Here is an 18,779-nt window from a genome sequence, read left to right on the forward strand (position 1 = left end):
AGGATCATATCTGCTATTAGGCCAGACCTCCAGTTAAAACTAACCTGGGGTTTTGTCTGGGCAACAAGAAAGATTAAGGATATGGAACAGCTTCCATATGAGGAGAGATTACAAAGACTGGGACTGTTCTTTCAGCTTAGATAAGACATGACTGAGGGGGAATCTGATAGAGGTTTATAAAATCATGACTGATGTGGAGAAAGTGAATAAGGAAGTGTTATTTACCCTTCACATAACAAAAGAACCAGGAGACACCCAAACACATTAATAGACAGCAGGTTTAAAACAAACAAAAGGAAGTACTTCTTCACGCAATGCACAGTCAACCTGTGGAACTTGTTGCTGGGGTTGCTCTGAAGGCCGAAACTATATCTGGGTTAAAAAAAGAATTAGATAAGTTCATGGAGGATAGGTCCATCAGTGGCTATTAGCCAAAATGGTCAGGGATACAACCCCAATCTCTAGGTGTCCCTAAATCCCAGACTGCCTGAAGCTGGGACTGAATGACAGGAGATGGATCACTCAATAAATTGCCCTGTTCTGTTCATTCCCTGTGAAGAACCTGGCATTGGTCACTTTCAGAAGACAGGATACTGGGCTAGATGGACTATTGGTCTGACCAAGTATGGCCGTTCTTATGTCTGAATATGGACTGCAGGATTTGACTCACTGGCTTTTGTGCCAAAATTGGCTTTTGTGTCAAAATTCAGCAGATCCTAATGACCAAATTGAGTGGCATCATTTACAAATAAAATCCTAATAAGTGATTCATCCCATTTGGATTTTTAAGAAAAATGGGATTGTACCAGCCACCATCACAATCAAGTCAATGACAATAAGTGTTCCTGGCATGGAGTCCATGTTTGTACAAGGGTTAATGCAGCCATAAGAAAAAGGATGGCAGAAACTGTTCCGCATTAGAAGATGCAGTCAAAACTACACCATCTGTTCTTTTTTAAACCTTGGTTCTGTATTAAGTTCCTAAATTGCTATAAAAGACTTCCAGTTGATATAGTGAAGATTCTAGATTACATGGTGAAGTTTTATGAAAGCTATATTCCTAGGGTCACCCCTCAACCATTCTCTTCTGTGAACAGCATGGGCGTAGCTGCGGTGGGGAGGGGCACACACAGATAAGCCTTCCTTGAATCAGACCTTTAAGCACTTTTGGAAAGAGTCGTGCAACCCTTACTCACATGAGTAAATCCATTGGTGTAAATCCACTGAAGTAAGGGATGATTTTGCTCTTTTGTCTTTAATGGGATTAGTCTCGGAATAAGAGTTGCAAGATCAGGGCCATAACTATTACAAACCCACATTAAGTACAAAGGACCAGATTTTTTTAAAGGTATTTAGGTGCTTAGAGATGCAGATGGGTACCTGGTGGGATTTTCAGAAGTGCCTAGGTGCCTAATTCCCATAGGAGTTTAGCATCTAGGCACTTTTGAAAATCCTACTAGGCATCTAAATACTTTTAAAATCTGGCATACAGGTGCTAGGCAGGCACTCAAAAGGCTCGATATAGTCCTTCCCTAATCTGGCTGAGGTGAAAAGGGGCCCAAAAGAGGAGTCAGGCTATACTCTGCCTCCTAGTGAAGGTTATAAAATAGGGGGCTCCCAGCTGATTATATTCCTAAAAAAACCTGGCAGGTTAGCAACAGTACTTTCTGTTCCTATGGTAGAATGCTGTAAAACTCACATTTTCCCCAAAAGGAAAGAAGCTCTGAAATGTGCTACAAAATTTCAGCATTAGTCACCTTTCGCAAAGTTGCAGGGTAAGTCATGGAGGCTGCTTTACTAATCCTCAGAGTCTTTATAACATAAAACAGATTACCCGTGTTAGGTCTAGAAGGACCAAACAAACACAGCTCAACTTTCCGGCTGGAGCATTCTTAAGCCTCCATTGGCTCTGTCAAACTGCTGTCTGAGTTGTGTCTTCTGTAGCCCTGGCCACCCACAGAATTAGCCCAATTAGTGCAAGACGAAGCAGGATAGGAAAATAAAAACAACCTCCTATATTTCCCAAGCTTACAGGGGCCTCTGAAAGGAATTTTACTTCCAAAGAGTTCACAGATCCTGCTGGAATTTCAGGAGCGAGCTGAGGTTAGTATACAGTAACCCATGATTCAGGTTAGGGAAGATTTTTGCTCCCCTCACTTTGTGTGTACATAGTTTGAAGACTGAGGCTGTGACTTCAGTGAAGCCAGGAATGTTATTCTTCATCACTGTAAACTGTATTGCATATTTTAGTTAAATAATAAAGTATTCTAGCATATACACCGTCACCATTTCCCATACTCCTCTTATTTAACTTGTCCTCTTAATAATCCTCCAGACCCATCAAAGCATAACTAATGCTCAGTCAGTTACTAAGGGACAGTGCATTGCTGCTATACATCCAGAGTAAAATATATATAGCTCGGCCAAAAAATAACTAAGGCAAATGACTTGTCTGCTCAGTTGATGTAAGTGCTAAGTATTATTCTTTGTTATTAGCCTCTATACATATTTGAAGGGAGATAGTGTGGTGTAAGGTAGTGTAAAGAGGAGTGATTAGATGAAAATAAGAAAGGGGAATTTTCTGTGGGGCAGTAGAATAGTCTTCATGGCAAAGGGTGGGAAATTCATCACTTGAGATATTTAAAGCTAGAACAAATATTTGAAAATATATTGTACTGCATTGGCAAGGAGATGGGCTGGATGACCTAATTGGGCTTTTCCATCTCTAATGTCTCTGCTTGTAAGAATCCTTTGTAACTGGGCTCTGCTTTTATTTCTCACACCTGGAAAAAGGCAAATACTATGGTTAATATGCGGGGGGAGGGGGGAGCGAGGAGAACTGCTTAAAAACTCATCAGTGTACTCTTATTCTGGAACAAGTATTGAAGAATATTTTTAAATATATTTTTAGTGAAATCTCTGGGTTATGCATGAAAAAAGCCTTTTTGGTGAGTTGTTTTGTTTTCTTTTGTTTTTTACCTTTTTTATCTGTACCAAGACTAAACTGTGAGCTATTGGCAGTACCTCTGCTGAGCTATTTGCCTGAATTATTTCTGCAGTAAATCTCTAGAAATGTCCACTTAAGGAGTAAGGGTCATAAATATCTCATGGAAGCCATAAAATACAACAGAATTTTGGAAGTCATAATTTTAATGGCTATAACTGCGCTATAAAAGAAGGCCTCTGGGACTAAGGCTAAAGTAAAATTTATCTTAGTGAGCTGCAATGCTAATCCATCTGCAAGCAATAAATTATCTTCTGTCCCAGGTGTGGCATATTATCCAAAGGGTGTCTAGTGATTAAGGACACACAGGTACAGATGTGGCTGAAGTCCAAGTAAGCCCTGAGCAATTAACGGTGACTGGAAATTGTCAACAATTCCTCTGAAAGTTTGATAGTTTCCTATGCGCTCAGGTTTGCCAAGGCATACACTCTGCAGTATGATCCATGGTCAATCTCCGATGTGTGCACAGATCCCAGTGACAGGCACCCAGGTAGAGAGCCAGGGCGGTAATTGGTGTATTCAGGTTGGTTAGAATCTTCGTTTCCACAATGTACTGTGACCAACCCAGCTCCCATGAAAGTCAATGGCAAAACTCCCACTTACTTTATTTGGTAAAAGATCAGGCCCCCCACAATTAGTGAACAACCCCTCCACCCCAATTTTCTTCTTTGTTTTTTATGTAATCGGAAATATTTCATCTTGGACTAAAACAAAAAAAGGCCTATCCTAAAGAAAACAAAAGTAGCTCTTGAAAATTCTGAATCGCATTGCGGTATCATATTAAGTTGCAGTAACTTGAATTTAAATGCTCTTTCAAAGAGGCTATAGCACAATCACCATAAATTAACTACAGTTAAATGTTCAGCTAATTACAACGCGTAAAACAGGCAGGGTGTGTCAGTCTGGGCGCCCAATTGGTCAGTATCATTACACTGATTGATGAGATTTCAAACTGGAAAAATAAAAAGGTGAGTTGTCAATTGTGGTGAGTGCATTTACATAATTTCAAGTCACTGTGTAAAAATAAATAAATAAACTACAAACCACTCTGATTCGGTTGTTTAAAGAGGGAGGGTGAAGAGGCTCCAGATAGTTTGATTGTCAGGCACAGAAATCCAAAGCTTGTGCATACTATAGGAGCCAGCTTCACTTTTGAAACACATGTCAGTCTTGGACTGGATTAGTTGAGAGCCTAAGTTGGCCAGCAGAACCTCCATTGTTCATGATGATGGAAAGAGTCCAGCTCGAATGGCTGAGCTTAGAGTAAGTTTTGGGGTTGGATTTAGGGAGAAAAACATGTTTTTACTTGCAAATTGAGAACATTTGATATGAAGAACAGTGAGACCCATTGAATAGACTAGATGGTTCCTTCCTTCTTTGAAATATTGACTCCCCCCACCCCCCAGCATCATTCATACACAGCCCTTTATTAGGGTAAAACTGCACTTTAAGGCCCTGATTCTGAAACGTTTGCTGTATGGACTGACTCCTGTGCACACTCAGATAGAGCTCATTGCAGGGTTAGGACCTAATCCATTAGGTTTTCCCATACCTTGCTGTCATCATACAAGTTAACAATTGACTGGACTGTCAGTGCTAGCTATCAACGGCCTGGGTGCAATGTTAAAAACACCTGCAACTGGTCCATGCTCCTGTTTTCACCATTGCTAGCACCCATGCTATGCTGATAGTGGCTAAATTGCCTACAACTCCCAGAGTAGATAGGTCCTTGGTGTTCTAAGGGAAGGCATTTTTAAAGGTGAATGACAATGGAAAACAGCTATTTTCTTGTGCACGACTTTTGCTGCTCCTTTGTGGTTTAGAAAGGCAGCTCATTAGAAAAAAGATCACTTCTTCTCACTGAAACTGAAGACAGAAAAACAAAATATCCTCAACAGAAAGGAGAGAGGAAAAGAATTAACATATCTATCAACAGACTTTAAATTAATAACAGTATCCAGTGGCCACTAAATATGATTGCCAGATATTGTGAAGGTGGGAATGGCTAGGGAAGCCAGGCTAGAGAGTGGGAGAGTGGTGGGCTGAAATGAGAGGTGGGGGACAGGAGCTGGTGTGAAGAAGATTGGCAGCTACAGTGGGAGGGCGCAGATGAAGGAGCCATGTTGGAGTTGGTGCGGGGCAGGATGCAGTGATATAATAAACACGCTTTCATTGAAATATGATAAAAATGTGGGCTGTGGCACCTTTGGGGATATATGCAGAGAGGGGAAAGAGCTCATCTGTGGTGCTATGTCTTTTAGACCCCAAATTTTGGGTCAAAATTATTCTACTGCATCTATCCTTGATACCAACTTAGGAAGTCATTGTGCTACTGTAAATACAACAATTACCATAAATGTATAGCCTTCTGGTAGCTGCGATGGGGTGAAAGTTGAGCACATAATAATGCATTGCACTTTGTCTTTCTGTCCTTGACATTTTTGCTGCTACCAAAGTTGCCTTTACATGGATATTTTGGCCTCGAGACAATTATCAGCATTCACATAGATGCCCTTATTAAAGTTAGATCAATATAGGATGGCTGCTGTTGTCATTTTCCATTGAACTCTCTCCCCAATTAGTCCCCGCTGAATTCCTCATTTGCTCTTTCCCACCAGCTAAGGTTTCTGATTAAGGGCTGAGTTTTGGCATGTCCTATTATAGAGAGAAGATGGCACAGGAAGTTTCTTCCCCACCTCCACTTAGTATAGCCATGTAGAGGCCAGGATAAATACTGCTAGCAGTGCTGGGGAGCCTGGTTTATGCCCCAAGGAGAGAGCTTGGGCACTTAGGTATGGAGAATGCCTTCTGGCATGAAACAGCATACCCTGAGGGAGCAGGAACTACTGCTTAATGAACCACAGCAAGGGCTGCTTTTGGCCACACCCCTTTGTCCTGCTCCCTCTGGGGTACCGTATGGAACAATGGAGGCAGCACTGATCAGCCTTCCTGCTCCGCACTGTGCAACCAGACTACAGCTACTTCCTCCCTCTGTACCTATGGGGCAAGGGGAAGGGACAACCGGGGTCAAATTTAACCCAACATTTTCAAATGTATAGAATTTACAAATGTTCCTCAAATAATTGCCTTCACTGCAGATTGAGGGATCAAGTGCCAGAAGTTTCACCTTCTTGTTGCCTTACAGCAGCTCCCCAATGCTAAATGTTGTCACAGAAGTTCTTTTTTCTGGATACTCTGTATGACAACCGGTGTTGAACTGGAATGTTTTTGTAATGTCCTGTTAAAGCTCAGCTCTGCTCATAAAACGATGAGATACTCTTAATAAGAAAGTCTAAATGAAATTGGAGTTAACTTATTAATATCCTTTCCACGCTCGGATGACATGAGTCAGTGAAGATGTGCTATTCTTGAGTTACAAAGTTGACAGCTAAACATTCTTTCTGTACTGCATTACATGGCTCTCTGCTGAGGAGTTACAAAATACCATCTGAAACCCCTGTGTGAATGTGATGCACAGCTGTATGCATGCCACTGCTGATCCATCTGCTGCATGAGAAACATGCCAGTTGTTTGATGAATTAGTAGACAGATCTAGGTGGAGGCGAGAAAAAAAGTCTGCAGCACTAGGTGAAAAGCTGAGTTTTCTTCACTGTTTTTCGTTTTATCGCCTGTCTCCTGTTTCTGTGGGTCTTATTATTCCTTCATGTTATGTCAATCGAGCCGCCAGATTGCCAAACAAATACTTGCCTCACCTCTACTGGGTATCAGCATGTGTGTGCTCTACAAGGGGTCCTGCGAGTTAGATTATTTGATTGCTAGGGAGTCTCTGTGTGGTGCCTGCAGGGCCCTCCCCATGGGTGGGGATTCAAGTTTGCATGTTCCACATAGCTATGACAATACACACAGCTTCCGAATAGGCTTTTTGTTTAAGGTTAATGTAATGAATATAAATTTACTTATTGTTCCATAATTTGGGATGCGGTGTGATCTTGTGGCTAGGACTTTGAATTGGGGTTCAGGAGACCCAAGTGCAATTCCTGGCTCTGCTGCTGACCTGCTTAATGACTTTGGCAAGTCCCTGTGCCTCTCTGTGCCTGTTTCCCCTCCCACCCTTTGTCTGTCTATTTATGTTGTAAGCTCTTTGGGGCAGGGACTGTTTACTACATTTTTGTACAGTGCCTAGCACAAAGGGCTCCTGTCTCACTGGCATTTAGATGCTGCTGGAATATAAACATTAAATAATACTTATTTTAAAAACGTTTTTCTTTATGAATGGTGGTAACTATCTGTGCATTAGAGAGTCACATAGCTAGTCCACCCCAAGATTAAAAAGATAGCGATCCACAGCTGATGTTGAATTCAGGATGGAGAGAACACAAACCAGACGGATTTGGAAACCACAGCAGGGTTTTATTAGACCCATGATTCACCCCTTAGCTCCCAAGCCTGTTATAATAATCACCCCGAGTTTGAACCCACTTTCAAAAAAGGAATTGACATTTATCCCCTCCTGAGGTCATCCCCTTGTTGAGAAGTGTCATATGCCTGTAATCTGCATAAGTGTTTCTGTTGACTTTCAAATGCTAGTCACAGACTGCAGTGAACAAAACCTAAAGTGACAATGCCTCATTGCTTCTGTTATGCAACTGTAGCAGGTGGCTTGGGTGGTTGGGAACGTAATGCCTTTGGATGTCTTCAGCCCTCCAGAATTAGTCATGAGGCTTCACTAAGGGTCTCAGTGAACCAGCACATAAAAATAAAACAGCAAACGTACCCTACACAAAAAAGGAAACAAAAGATAGGCTGTAGTTATAAATGTAATGAGAGCTTGCCAGAGACATCCTTGACATAGTCTTCAATGCCCTCCAAAATAGAAACCAGCATCTTGTGTACAACAACTCTAAATATACCTTAATGTACAGTCTCTACTTCATGGTCCATTGTTACGACTCCATAAATCATAGGCAGAGTGTTACTGAAACCTAAAGGACAAGAGGCTACGCGCAAGAATTGTTTCGCTTTATCTTTTCCTGGGGTGGACAGGCAGGGCAGAAGTGAATTAAATGTTTCCACTTCCACTTCACCACCACCTGCTGCTCCACAAAAATCTTAGTGTAGAAAAAATGCCAGATGGGGCAGAGATGGGCAGCATTCGCTCTTTTTGCCTGCTTTGTGAACCCCGTCAGCAGTAGCCCAGGAGCCAATAGCAGCACGGTCACTGAATTGAGGAGGACCTGCCCCCTCGTCCTCAGCGATCCTCTGAAGCCTCCACACTGCCCCGGATATTGCAGCGTGGTGGAGAGGATGCAACCCAAGAGCCACATTTTAAAATATATGTGGATGGGGCTCATCAGTTTGTTCCCCTCTGATGGTTTTGATGTGGGAGAGAAACAGAGAACCCGGAAAAACTGTGCTAAAAATAGTGTTAAAAGTCTGGTATACATCTAGAAATTCATAATTAAGGCTCCAACTCAGGGCACTTGTCTATAAAGTTGCAGACTGCGAAAAATGTGGTGTGATTGCTGGGATGTATGTTTGTGCAATTGCTGCGGAACTCTACTAAGACTGTAATTCCAACTCACATTGTAAGGTCTTCAGGGCATAGACTGTGTCCGTAAATCCCCCATGAATACTTATGCTGTCGTATGAACAATAATGAATCAGCCTTTGGCCTATGATTTTGCTGAACCTAGGTATTCTAGCTGAAATTAGATCCTCTCCCAGGGGGCATAAGTACAGTGGGCGATAATATACGTGCGCCGAAAAACAGAGTGAAATGAGGACAGCATTTGAGCCTTCACCCGGTATTTCCTGTCTTTTGTCAGTTGACATCAGGCATTTACAAAATAGTTTAAATGCTATTTCGGGGGGCTTTCATTTCTTTTGCTTTTCCTAAATGCCCTTTCAAAAAAAAAAGAGTAAACCAGCCTTCTAATAAGGATTTCTAAAATGATCCAAGGCTTTATTGAGCTGATCACCCTGAGGATGAGTGCGACTGTCCCTCCCAGATCTGCACACAGATGGTATCTTGGCCTGCTGCAGATTCCCTGAGATCTGTCAGTTTTGGGGGCAAGCCCCACAGCTTATTGCACAAGTCTGGGACAAGAGCACCCACCCCGTGAACCAAAGGCAGGTGACAGAACTCTGTGAGGAAATCTGGGCAGAGATTCACTCTGGTGGAGAGGACGATGTTTAAAAAATGGGTTATTTCAAGATGCACCCAAAGCCAGATATAGGAATAGCTCGCGGCATCACATGTTGAGTGGCTAGTATATGTATCAAATAACCAACTGCATGCATCCTAGAAACTGAATCACTTTCCAAGAACAGTAGTAGTCATGATGATTGATGATTGAAAACCACCCCATCTGTCCATGCAGATTTGCACTAGCACCTATTCTTTATATGCCCTCTTAAATATTCAGGGCTAGATTCTGCTTGGCCCTTACACAAGTACACTGGGGAAGTGTAGTGATATCATCCTCATCGCTTCTTCCCAAATTTATCTGAAACATTTGGGCTCAGATGTTGCCACCCGTGACTTCAATGCAGTATCTTGTAGTATAAGATGCTACTACTCACTATGACTAGGAGTGGCAGAATCTGGCCTTTTTAGGTCCCAATCAACAAATCATTTAAGCGTGTGCTTAAATCTATCCATATTCAGCAAAGCACTTAAGCATGTGCTCAACTTTAAGCATATGCTTAAATCTCGTGAAATATGACAGCTTTAAGTTAAGTGCCTTGTTGTACAGGAATGTATTGGTGAATTGGGGCCAAAAAGGAATCTTGACCCAGTCTTAAAATCGGCTCTTTGGTGTAGTATGTATTTAGCTGAACCCTACCAGATGCTAGTGTGTTACAGCTGATTTTTGATTCTCTGATGATGCAGCCAATGCAACCATCTGTCCATACAGGGAGAAAAAGAAATTAGTAAGAATTTACCATTCAGCCAGGTATGTAAGACATTAATGGGTAGGACTTGAATTATGTTGCATTAACTGTACTTGTCTGACAGATCTGATTAAGACACATGGCAAAGAAATCACTTCTGACTATTTTCAAATAAACTGAAATGCAGGACATTTTGGAAACTTGCTAAACTGTGGGGGGTGTGGTAGAGAAGCAAGACTTCTGAATTTTAAAAGGGAGTAATCAAGGCTAAAGAACAGGACTGCAGGGCAAAAAAGCATGGATGTCATGTATAATGGAGATTTAGTACCTTTGTAATAAATCCAGCTCTACTATAAAGTGCCAAAGTGATGTGCAAGGAATTTCCTCAAGGTTCCCAGCCAAGACTTTTCTCAAGCCTTATTCATTTTACCTTGTATATTTGAGCACTAGCAGTTTCAGTCCTGAAAGCACAGATTAAGGTCACCATGCAAATCACCCCCACCTTTTTTTTCCCTAAAATCCCCTGTACCAGATGCATGCTATGTGCAAGCTGGTTAATGCTAACTCTTCACTTCAGGGACAAAAAAGCAAGAAAATAAGTGGAACTGGCCCACACTGAGGGTACGCTCAGCTACGTTATTTTTTGGTATCTTTAGAAAGAAAAAAATTTTTAGAAAGAAAAATATTTTTTCCACTGAATGCATCCGATGAAGTGAGCTGTAGCTCACGAAAGCTTATGCTCAAATAAATTGGTTAGTCTCTAAGGTGCCACAAGTCCTCCTTTTCTTTTTGGGGATACAGACTAACACGGCTGCTGCTCTGAAACCATTCAAAATGTAGGTTCTCAGATTACTCAGGCTATGGGCAATAGTAACTCCAAGTTTCTTAGCACAACTTTCTTCAATGCATAAAACTAATTCCTGGTGACATTTTTTTCTGAGCTTCAGTTGAGGAACAATACATATCCAATTAGTCCGTTATTTGCACTACAAGTGTCAGAATATTGTCCCTGTATAAAGCGTACTGTGCCTTGCATCAGGCCATGTTTACGCCCACAGACCTGCAGCAACGCAGCTCTGTTGGTACAGCTGAGGCGCTGCAATGCGTGTGGTGGAGATGCTCTATGCTTGCGGTTCTCAAACTGTGCGTTGTGACCCCATTTTAATGGGGGTCACCAGGACTGGCATTAGACTTGCTGGGGCCTGGGACTGAAGGTGAAGCCAGAGCCCCACCGCCCAAGGCCGAAGCCTGAGGGCTTTAGCCCAGGGTGATAGGCTCGGGTTACAGGCCCCCAACCTGGGGCTGAAGCTCTGGAGCTTCGGCTTTGGCCCCTCCACCCAGGGCATGGGGCTTGAGCTTTGCCACCTCCTTCTCCCCACCACCTGGGGCAGCGGGGCTCAGGAAATCTCAGGCTTGGTCCCCCCCACCTGGGGACATGTAGCATTTCTTGTTGTCAGAAGAGGGTTGCGGTGCAATGAAGTTTGAGAGCCCAATGGGAGAAACCTCTCCTGTCAGCATAAAAACCCCACCCCCAAGAGCGGCATAAACTATATTGAGGGGAGAAGGTCTCTCACCAGAATAGTGCTGTGCACATGTGCTCTTATGCGGGTATAATTTATGTCGCTCACACGCCTGCTGACATAAGTTTTTCCGGCATAGGCTGTAGCGTATACATAGTCTTAGGGAGACAAGGTGGGTGAGGTAATATCTTTTACTGGACCAACTTCTGTTGATGAGAGAGACAAGCTTTCGAGCTACACAGAGCTCTTCCTGAGGTCTGGGAAAGGCACAGAGTGTCACAGCTAAATACAAGATTGAACAGATAGTTTGGCATAAGAAATTAGCAGATATTCTAAGGGATCATTCTGGGTGAAGTGGCCCATTAGAACCCCCATAGTCTTAAGACAAAAAGGGGGGTTAGTAGTTACAGATTGTTGTAATAAACCATAAATCCAGTGTCTTTATTAAGACCCTGATTTTTAGTGTCTAGCAAAGTTATGCTTTGGCGTCAATAGAGCTGTGTCAATTTAAATCAGCAGGCATTGGCCCAATATCTCTTATCAGATCTCTCTGGAAGTTCTGTGGAGGAAAATGATATGAGAGACTTCAGTGTGTTCTTTGATTAAATAAGCACATGTACTGCAGCCCACCATGGTAGCCTGTGACATTTGTCTTTTCCAAAAGGTAATCAGGTGGATCTTTGATAGTTCTGGGTTGTGCTCTTTGTTTGGCCTGTAAACGTGTGGTGATTTGCTGTACAATCTTGTGGCTTGCTGTATACAGATTTGGGCTTGGCTTGTATTCACTGTGGTCTAGAGTCATGGAGAAAAGGATTAGAATCAGGGTTTGCTGCTGGAAGATGTTTTGGAACTGGACAGAGGTTTTTCCATGAGAGGAAAACAAAAAAACAAAAATCACCTCATGATCATCTTATCTTTTCTCTTGTAATGCTGAAACAAAGTTCAAGAATCATAGAGGTATATTTGTTGATGTGAAACATAGTAAAAATATGGGGTCAAATTCTGCTCTCAGTTAAGCCAGTGTAAATCTGGAATAACTCTGTTGACTGACTTTCATGGAATTACTCCAGATTTACACTGGACTAACTGACAGCAGAAGCTGGCCTGAAGTTAGAGTTTCTGGTGCCTGTCAAAAGAATCCAAAGACTTGTATCCAAAGCTGCAACGACTGTCTTGAATTTTCAAGAAAACACGGAGAAAGAAGTGCTTTTAATTCATGAGTCAACTTGAGTGGGGGAGAGAGATTGTTATACGTACACGTCATCGTTTTCAGAGGTGTTCAGGTACAATACTGATGGGGGCCATATAAAAACGTATCAGGGCATGTCTACACGTACAGTGCTGCAGCAGCACCCATGCCACAGCACTGCTGTCGCGCGTCTAGTGAAGACGCTGTAGGCTGACCGGAGAGAGCTCCCTTGTCAGCATAATAATAGAACCACCTCCGTGAGCGCCACAAGCTATGTCAGCGGGAGAAGCTCTCCTGCCAACATAGCGCGTCCACACCGGAATTTATGTTTGTGTAACTTATGTCACTCGGGGAGGGGTGAGGGGAAGGGAAGGGGTTATTCACACCCCTGAGCCACATAAGTTCTGCTGACATAAGCTGCAGTAAAGACATAGCCTTAGATGGATAGATCAAAGCCTGGATCCTCCGCTGTGCTAATTTATGTGAGGGACCAGCCTCCAGGTCTTAGTTTAGGCCCTGAGTCAGCAAAACTCTTAGGCATGTGCTTAATTTAAACACCTTTTCCATATGCAGCAAAGCAGTTAAACATATGCTTTACTTTCAGCATGTGCGAATGTCCCTGAAGTTCTAGTGGTCACTGTGAAGACTTCAGACAAGATTGTCACAGCACTGCATAGATCCTGTTATATAGATTAGAGGGGAAAAGTGAGGAGGACTTCATTGTGGTCTTTGTTGTTCCTGCAAATGAAACTCATTTAGCATTTCTATTAACCTGTAGTCAGAGCCTCATCTTACTGTGACTGCATTAGACTCAGTTGATACCACTTTCCTCCTAGATATCTCTGTTGTATGGCCATGTATGAGGGTCATATTTGCAGCGCAGAAGTGTCACTGGGATAAGGAGCTGCAAATAGCAACAGCAAAAATGAACTGAGCAAGTTAATATAGGGCATGCCATCCAGTCATGTGACAACACCTTTGTAGTAACCAGCCGTAAATATAGTGAGAAATGCCCACCGAAGAGAGCCAAAACATATGTGGATGGATCTTCCCAGCCCAGGTGGAAAGGAGAAGTGCTGTCTCTGTGCACCCTTCTTGTGCTGCATAACACCATAGATACCCCCCCATTGAGACTCCATGCAGAATGGGTTTTGCAGCATTCTGAGGGTGGGACGAGGAGCAGAGCAGGAATCTGGGAGTTCTACGTTCCCTGCAGAGCTGAAAGGGTAGCAAACCTTGGCCACATAGGCACACAGACATCGGGGTCATCAGCAGGAATCAAACCCGGGGCCTGCAGTGCCTAAACCACAGACTTCTGCAGCTTGAGCTAAAGGTAACATCCTTCAGCTCTAAGGAAGTAGCAGGTGGGGCTTTTGGTCTGGAAAGTCTTGGGCTTGATCCCTGCTGATGACCCTGGCATCTGTCTGCCTACGCACTAATAGAAGTCAAGTCTCTTTGATGGCTTCCACTGAAAAGCTGCAGGAGAATGCAGCCAAAAGTAGCACAGCTCCTGGTGCATGCTATCATCCTATGCGGTCAATGGGAATTGAGGAGCAGTAAAGCACCCTGGAGGCCAGAGTGGTCCAGGAATCTGGGGAGGCAGCAGATCCTCATTCTATGATAAACAGTGGCAGTGCTAGCCCATTGGGGGCCCTAAGCAGGAATATTTTGCTCCCCCTCCCCTCCCACACAACACATAATACAAAGTGAATAGGGATCCCTAGAGCTGCTCAGGGCCCTAAGCAATTGCTTAATCTGCTTATACCTAGCGCGGGCTCATTGATAAGGATAGCTAAAGGCTCAATCCTCAGCTGTGTCAAGTTCATGCTTCTCTAAACTCTGCAGGCCTTGAGGGGATAATTTAAAGAAAACTTCCATGAGAAGAACGTGACCTTCCTGCCTCCCTGGCTCCTTCCTGCCGGTCACCTGGTCCTTGGTTAGGTAAGACACAGAGTTTACTTACACATATGGCAAGGTGTACTTGGGACATGTATGCTGCAAGCTTTTATGAGATCTTTGCAGTCTGAGAGGAAGCTCACACACCCCACTGTTTGCAAATGGTCTCTGTATGCTTAGAAATTCACTGAAAAAAGCATATTATACCCCACTGAGCTGCAAAGTTTTGCCTCTACTAAGTTATTGCAGCCCAGGGCATCAATAACTTACACTGACCAGTTTGCACTGTTTTTTCCCCCCAGTGAATATGTGGTAGTTTGGCTTTTCTCTAACTTCTCTGACATTTTCACAGGCCACAATCCAATTTGTTATGTTTGTGGATCTTGTGCATTGGACCATTTTTAGGCTGAAAGTTGGTATGGTGTCACATGGACGAGGAGGCTTTGGTTTGTGCTTAGGATTTGGAATCAGCCTTTATCATCTGTTGCTGTGCTTTTCAGTGTGCTAACCATAGTAGCATACGGCTGTACCAAACAGTGCCACTCCACGCACATCTACAGAAAATGGCACAATTGTGCCTGAAATATGGTGGTTGTGCTAATGTCCAGGCTGAACTAACATGGCTCTGCTAGATCATTATGCCAGAACATCACAAGCCTGATCCAAAGCCCACTGACGACCAAGGGAATCTTTTTAGTGACATCAGTGGGCTTTCAATCAGGCCATTAAGAAAGCCACTTGTGAAGTGCATACTTGTAGATTAATGTGCAGTGTGTACCTTTGGAAAAAACTGAGAATCTTCAACAGATCTCCGACATTATCTTACCTAGTGGTAGAGCCAGACAATAAACTGAATTCTAGGGGAACACTGGAATCAGGTTAGAGAATGGCATCTTTTTCTCCTACACTATACAGCTACCAGGCAACATTAAAAAACCCTGCTCAGTTAGTGTTTTGATACCAGGCTTAAAATCCCCTTAAAATTCCAGACTTCTACATATCACTTTTTTTAAAGTTCTCTATCAGAAAACAGTGCAAAAGACATCCACATAGAACTGCCTGTTTGTTCAAGAAGATTTCCTTCCTGACCTCAAGTACATTTCCACACAAACACAGTTTCAAGCCTGTAAATGAATTTTACAAAGCAGAACTTAATGAAGTGAAATGTTGTCTCAGGAACTGAAAGACGGGTTCATTGAAACCTCTCAGCAGAGATTTATTTAATTACAGACCTACCCTGAAGACCATGGAGCAGGTAATTTTTTGGTTTCTGTCCTATTTTTCCTGGCTGGCTTCCGGATCTAACCTCAAAGCTTCAGAGTGTGTGAGCGAACAGATGCTTTCTGGTGCTGCTTTTGCATTCAGTGATATCATGGAAGAACTGAGTGCAAAGCTTGTGAGTCAAAGAGATGTTTTCCACAAAAATCTCCCCCTCATGCTTTAGTGAACCTGTTTGGTTTGAATGTGCATTTTCTGATTGAGAATTGAAAAAAAACAGTGATACGACTATAGGGAGCTGGCCTGAATGCAGCAGAAGTGGAACCTATACAGTAATTCAGAATGATGAGGGAAAGCAGCATATGTGAATGGAAAGGGCAAGGATGGAGCTACTCTGAAACATCATAAATTAGAATAATGTGATAATACACATACACACCCACACACACAAGGAAACCTGTTAACGAACCAAATTGTTGTTGGAAAAAAATGTGCATTTTTAGAGTTGCAGGAGGTAGATTTTAGAGGCCGTTACTACAAAATAACAATAGTATTTATTATTTTTTATTATTATTACTAATAGTAATAATGAATAATGTGGAGATTTTATGCAAGACCAAACCGTGCGCTCCTGCCCTGCAATGCAGGGAAACAAGGACAGCATTGGATTTCACAGATAGCACCACAGACTGCTATTAAAGCTTAATCCCATGTCACATTTCTGCCTAGTGGTGACTAACTACCAGCCCAATTTGCAGGGCTTCTCTCTCACTGTGTTTCTTCATTGTTTCAAGCCATGCAGAGACTTATCTTAAAAATGGGTCAAGCCTCAGCCAAATGTGTTCAATTGAAGGCCACCATGGGAGAATGGCAGGATATTGTCTTTCCAACAGCAAGTGAATTTCAGGCAGCTTAAGGTGGTATCCATTTCACTATAATGCCGGTTTATGTTACAGCCCTTTTCAAACTTCTAATTGCCCTATATTGCTGACATTTATAGACATACCCTATTTTAAATGAAAACACAACACTGAGGTCAGGAGGAGGTTCTGGGACAGCAGAGATCCCAGGTGAGGCCAAAGGAGGAAATTACTTTAAAACTTCTAAATGCCAAACATGTCTTAAGGGGTGGGAGGAAAGAGAAGAAAAACATAATCTAGAGGTGAAGGAGGCATTATCATGGCCCCAAAGGCATCAATGAATAATAATGATTTTTAATTTTCTTATCCAAACATTCTATACCTATAACGTAGATTTAAAAAAAAAAACAAGCATAGATATTTTACATATATTTATTCATCTGGTACTGTGTGAGTCTGGTTAGTCTTTAAGGGCAGATCTTCATCTGGTGTAAATTGGCATTGTCCATTGAAGTCAATGGAACTATGTCAATTAATACCAGCTGAGCATCTGGCCCACAACCAGTATGTGAAGGTGCTTTGACTATTATAAAAATAAATCTCCTAGATTTTCTTTCGTATATCATGCTTCATCCTACAGTGGAGCTTTATTTGACAGCTGCTGGTGGTAGGGATACTATTTCATAGACTGGCACTCACTGTCAGACGTATCACACAACCTGTCAAGGCCTGTAAGATGTAGATCCAAAATGAGGGACCCAAAAAATGTATTCATGCAGGAATCTATAAATGCTGTGGGATTCATTCCTTTAGTGTAAATAGTTTCCTGTAGCCCCTGTTTCATGATTCTTTACTTTGGATGTAAACAACAAAAGTGAAGGGACACCAAATGTATGTGGAATGTCGGTAACTTTGGGCAAGTCTACGCTATAGCGCTACATCGGCATAATTACTCCACTCTGGGAGAGGCAGAAGCTATGTCGACATAGCGGTGTGGACAGCACTTAGGTCACTGTAACTTGCATCACTCAGGGCGTGTCTTCTTCACACCCCTGAGTGACGTAAGTGACATTGACTTGAGTGGTAGTGTAGACCAGCCCTTTGAGACTGAAATGAGAGACATTTTAGAGGTATATTCCTTGATGAAGAAGCTTACTTTGGCCTTTTTTGGTACACTGATGTCAAGTGAAAATATACCAGCTGTATTTTTGTACGAGTCCCTACACTTATCAGTTTCTAACAAATGTCTTCTAGATAATTCCTTCAGGTACAAATCCAGCCCCATGCCCTTTGACTGTGGAGTGCCCCTTTGCAGCAGAATTGGTGTAGCTGAGCTGTGCTTGGGATGGGCATGGAAGTGGGACGTCCACAGAGGGGTTTATACCCCTTGTGCAGCATCATGATAGGGTCAGACCTGGGAAGGGAATTTGCTTCTTCATGGCTTCTCCTTCCCCCTCCCTGTAGATGGGGCATGTAAACCCCTATGTAACTTACTGCACTCAGCTATGTCTCCCTAGCCTGGCTCCTGGGGCTCGTTGTCTGAGCTATTGATTATACCAATTTCTTAGAATTCCAAATTAACTCTTTGAAATTTGATAAGTTCTTGTGCCAAGATTAAGCCCAGTGTTTTTAGAATTACTGTTCAGCTGGGAGCCCTGATGTGCCTGGCAACAACTCTCATTCTCAGGAAAGGTTTCTGAATTTGTAAAAGTTTTATTAGTACAATGATTAGTCCTATGAGTAAAACAATTCAAACAAGTATGGTGAAATAATACAGGAATGTAATTATGCCCAGCACCATTACATATGTATACTCACCCTATGCTTGGGGAGGACTCGGAAAATTGAGACAGATCCTAGTCTCACTCCGGCATGCCAAAGGAGAACTCCAGTGGCCTAACCCAGGGATCAGCAATCTTTGGCACGCGGCCCATCAGGGAAATCCGCTGGCGGGCTAGGACGGTTTGTTTACCTGCGGCGTCCACAGGTTCGGCTGATCGCAGCTCCCACTGGCTGCAGTCCAAGAGATAGGCTGGCTGCCGCTTCCCGCAGCCCCCATTGGCCTGGAACGGTGAACCATGGCCAGTGGGAGCTGCGATCGGCCAAACCTGCAGATCCTGCAGGTAAACAAACCATCCCGGCCCGTCAGCCAATTTCCCTGGTGGGCTGCGTGCCAAAGGTTGCCGATCCCTGGCCTAACCCATGACTAGACATTTTATAGGTCTTGATGCTCATTA

This window comes from Chelonia mydas, chromosome 3 (assembly GCF_015237465.2).
Source record: "Chelonia mydas isolate rCheMyd1 chromosome 3, rCheMyd1.pri.v2, whole genome shotgun sequence".
In the NCBI taxonomy this organism is placed as follows: domain Eukaryota; kingdom Metazoa; phylum Chordata; order Testudines; family Cheloniidae; genus Chelonia; species Chelonia mydas.